The sequence below is a fragment of the Peromyscus maniculatus genome, chromosome X (genome assembly GCF_049852395.1).
Source record: "Peromyscus maniculatus bairdii isolate BWxNUB_F1_BW_parent chromosome X, HU_Pman_BW_mat_3.1, whole genome shotgun sequence".
Lineage (NCBI taxonomy): Eukaryota > Metazoa > Chordata > Mammalia > Rodentia > Cricetidae > Peromyscus > Peromyscus maniculatus.
This window is the reverse complement of record NC_134875.1, coordinates 129477875-129482484: the sequence shown is the minus strand read 5'-3', so window position 1 is coordinate 129482484 and position 4610 is coordinate 129477875. Positions and strand designations below refer to the sequence as shown.

General features: G+C 42.1%; 1 non-coding gene across 1 annotated transcript; it reads left to right on the top strand.

The window, feature by feature from the left end:
- Positions 1-1960: 1960 nt before the first annotated feature.
- Positions 1961-2033, top strand: Trnak-cuu (transfer RNA lysine (anticodon CUU)). Its single transcript has one exon. It is a non-coding gene; the product is annotated as a tRNA-Lys (tRNA).
- The last annotated feature ends 2577 nt before the right edge of the window (positions 2034-4610 follow it).

Here is a 4610-nt window from a genome sequence, read left to right as displayed (position 1 = left end):
GGTTGACCTAATCCAGTGAGATCATTAGAAGCCAAAAGTGTCCCCTGACTGGTCACCGAAACGCGGGGTAAAATGACAGTCTCTGTTCATCTCAGAAGAAAGCAAGCAGCTATGGGAACTGCCTTTGGACAGCTTCCAAAAACTGACATGTGGTCTCTAGTCATCAATTAAGGGGAAAATGAGGGTCTAAGTCTTTCAACTACTAGGAAACAAATTTTGCCAATAATCAGTAAGCCTGAAAGGGGACCATGAGGTGCAGAAGAGAATCCTAGCTCTAGCCAGCCAGCTCTGTGATGTCAGTCAGATGAGATGCTGGGGAACAAAAATCTAAGCACACTGTGTTCAGTCCCTAATGTACAGAATTTTGAGATAATTGATGTATACTGCTTTACAGTAAGCCTGTAGGTTTGTGGCAGTTTGTGGTACAGCACTAGAAAGCCAATATGAACCCCATGTTTATGAGATAAACCAGCGATGAGGTTAAATAGAGGCCAAAGAAACAAAAGGTAGTATTTGTAGCCTTTTTTTCTTTGTAAAAATTGTATTAGAAGTTACTAAGTGTACATAATAGTGGCTTTCACTATGGCATTTTCATACAGGTACATATTGTATTTTGGCCATATTCACTTCCTGTTACCCTATGTAGTCCCTCTTCCATCAATCTTCTTCCTCTTATCAAGTAGCCTCCTCTCTTTCCCTCCTCCACCCTTCCTTTCTCCTCCTCCTCCTCCTCCTCCTTCTTCTTCTCCTTCTCTCTCTCTCTCTCTCTCTCTCTCTCTCTCTCTCTCTCTCTCTCTCTCTCTCTCTCTCTCTCTCTCTCTCTCTCTTCCTAGAAGGAAGGGTTTATTTTGTGCTTAGTTCCAGAAGTATGAGTTCATCATCACCACCATCACCACCACCATCACCACCACCATCACAGTGGGGAAGTGTGGCAGCAGGCAGGCATGGTGGCTGGAGCAGCAGCTGAGAGTATATGTCTTGAACCACAAACAGGAAGCAGAGAGAGCAAACTCAAAATGGCATAAGTCTTGAAATCTCAAAGTCCAACGCTAGTGACATATTTTCTCCAACAAGGCCACACCTTCTAAGCCTCCCCATATAGTCATCAACTGAAGAACAAGTATTCAATTGTCTAGACCATCAGGGACATCTCATTTAAACCATTACACTGGATAAGGGGAAGTTTCATTTACAAAAGACCATTATACCATTTGAATGAGAAATGTCCCACCAAGTATTTCGTACTTGGTCCCCAGTTGTTGCTGCTGTTTGGGTAGGTTTTGGAAGTGTAGCCCCACTGAAAGAGGTATGTGACTGGGGGAGGGCTTTGAGAAGGCATACAGCCTCACCCTACTTCTAGTTTACTCTCTGTGCTGCATGGTTGTGGTGGAAGATGCAGTCTCTTAGCTTTCTGTTCCTGCCACCATGCCTGTCACTTGCTGTTGGACTCTTATCGTTCTGGATCCACAAGCCAAAATAAACTCTTATTCCATTAGTTGCTTTTGTTATGATGTTTTTTTCTTTTTTAAATAATAAAATAAAATATAAGATAATAGTAAAACTAACACATTGGAATTGTTAAGTCTGTTTTGTTAGATATTAATATGGCTACACAAGCTTGCTTCTGAGGTCCATTTGCTTGGAATATCTTTTTACAATACTCTGCCCTGAGGTAATGTTTATCTTTGATATTAAGGTATGTTTCTTGGATGCCGCAGAAAGATGGATCGTATTTTCACATCTATTCTGCTAGTCTGTGTCTTTTTTTATGGGAATTAATACCACTGATGTTTAGTGATATCAATGAGCAACATTTGCTGATTCTCATTATTTTGTTGTTGCTATTGTTGTGAAGGAGGTGGTGGTGGTGGTGGTGGTGATAGTGGTGGTGATGGTGATGGTGATGGTGATTATTTCCTATCAATAATTTATCAATCTCACCATTGCCTTGTGCTAAAGGGCCCGGCTAGCTCAGTCGGTAGAGCATGGGACTCTTAATCCCAGGGTCGTGGGTTCGAGCCCCACGTTGGGCACCAGATGTAGATGTAACCAATCGTCTTTTTAAAATAAGAAACACAGAGCCAATGTAAAATAGAAAGCCGAGAGGTCAGAGCTCAGAGATAAATCTTACCTCCTGCAGTGCTCCTAGCTTCCCCGAGAGAGAGCTACTTCCTGTTCGTCTGTGTTTAAATAGTCTTTCTGTTCTGCCTTCTCATTGGTTGTAAACCCAACCACATGACTGCCTCATCACTGCCTGTAAGTACCACCCTCCAGGTCTTAAAGGTGTATGTCTCCAATACTGGCTGTATCCCTGAACACACAGAAATCTACCTAGCTCTTCTAACCACCACGCTCTTGCTATGGCTCTAATAGCTCTGACCCCAGGGCAACTTTATTTATTAACATAAAATTAAAATCACATTTCAGTACAAATAAAATATCACCATAGGTGATGGTGTGTGTGTGTGTGTGTGTGTGTGTGTGTGTGTGTGTGTGTGCGTGCGCGCGCGCGCGCGCGCGCGCGCACATATTTCCCCTCCTTTGATTTGATGGTCTGGGATTATTAATTCCCTGTGTTTTCTTGGGTATGGTTAACCTCTTTAGTTTGGAGTTTTCCTTCTAGTACCTTCTGTAGGGCTAGATTTGTGGATAGATATTGTTTAAATTTGGTTCTTATCATGGAATATCTTTTCTCCATCCATGGTGATTAAAAGTTTCACTAGGTATGGTTGTCTAGGCTGGCATCTGTGGTCTCTTAGAGTCTCTGGTACATCTGTCCAGGCCCTTCTGGCTTTTAGAATCTCCATTGAGAAGTCAGATGTAGTTCTAACAGGCCTGCCTTTATATGTTACTTGGTCTTTTCCCCTGGCAGTTTTTAATATTCTTTCTTTGTTCTATATGCTTAGTGATTATTATGTGGTGCAGGGACTTTCTTTTCTGGCCCATTCTATCTGGTGTTCTGTGTGCTTCTTGTACCTTGGTTAGCATCTCCTTCTTTAGGTTAGGAAAATTTTCTTCTGTGATTTTGTTAAAAATATTTTCTGAGCCTTAAGAGCTGGGTTTCTTCCCCTTCCTCTATTCCTATTATTCTTAGATTTGGTCTTTTCACAGTGTCCCATGTTTCTTGAATGATTTGTGCCAGGAGTTTTTAGATTTAACATTTTTTGACTAATGTATCAATTTCTTCTATCATGTCTTCAGAGTCTCTCTTCCATCACTTGCATTCTATTGGTGAGGCTTGTCTTTGTACTTCCCATTTGAGTTCCTAAATTTTTCATTTCCAGATTTACCTCAATTTGGGTTTTCTTTATTAATCAATATTTCTACCTTTTATTTCTATTTCTACTTTCAGGTCTTGAATTGTTTTCTTCATTTCCTTCCACCATCTGTTTGTGTTTTCATGAATTTATTTAAGGGTTTTATTTATTTCCTCTTTAAGAATATCTATCATATTCATATAGGCTGTTTACAGTGTGTGTGTGTGTGTGTGTGTGTGTGTGTGTGTGTGTGTGTGTGTGTGTGTGTGTGCGCTTCAGCTATGTTGCAATATTCAGGGCCTGCTGTGGTAAGGTTGTTGGCTCTAGTGGAGACATATTATCCTGGCTGTTATTTACTGTGTTTTTATGCTGGTGTCTAGGCATCTGGGTTTAGGAAGATTGTAATTCTAGGTGCTAATATCTTATCTTGTCTTTGTTGACTGTGTGTTTTGTTCCTTAGTTTCTGTTTCTCTCCTTGGTTCTTAGGAGGGTGTGGTGGCTGTGTGTTGCCTGGTAGGAAACTCTCCTGGGATCCTGCTCAGTGTGGCCACTAGAGGTTCCAGGTAATAATGTATTTCTAGGTATTGGGAGTTGACACTCAGGAAAGGGGATGGGCTAGATTGGGGGCTGAGAGGTCCCACAGGAGGGCGGAAAGCAGTGTGTTCTACCAGGATCTCATTAGTCCCCTAATCAGATGGGGCAGAGAGTGAGGAGAGGCAAAATTAGATGGTCTGCTACAGAGCTGGGCCTGAGACTGGGGCATTGGACTTGGAGGAGTGCGGTAGAGGTGAAGAGCTGCAGGTACTCTGGCTAGACTCTCTAGCCTCCTTTCTACTTGGACTTGTCTTTTTTTTCCCCAATGAGTTTCATTAGATTTATTTACAAGAGTGTGGGTGAAAATTTGTTTGCAGATGCATGTGGACTTTACTAGTGGGTAGGCTATTGAAGAGAATCTCTCCCTCATGTCCATCAACCTGCAAATAAATCCTCAGGGAGGAGAGGTGCCCCATGAGACTGTCCTGATTTTGTGGCTAGTCATTGACAGGCCTAGTCTTGTGGAGATCTTGTGCAGGTTTGCTGTGAGTTCAGGAGTGAAAGAGCCATGTCACACCTGGAAATCAGTGTTCTACACAGGCCCCTCCCACCTTTTTACAGCTCTTACATTCTTTCTGCCTGTTTTCCCATATCTTTCCCATTTCCCGAGCCTCAGAAGGGGCAATATAGATGTCCCATTTGTGGCTGTACATTCATATGTCATTTATTCTCTATACTTTGCCAGTTGTGAATGTCTGCAGTCATTATCGACTTCTGGAAAAAGAACCTTTTCTGACCACAGTTGATGGCAGCACTATT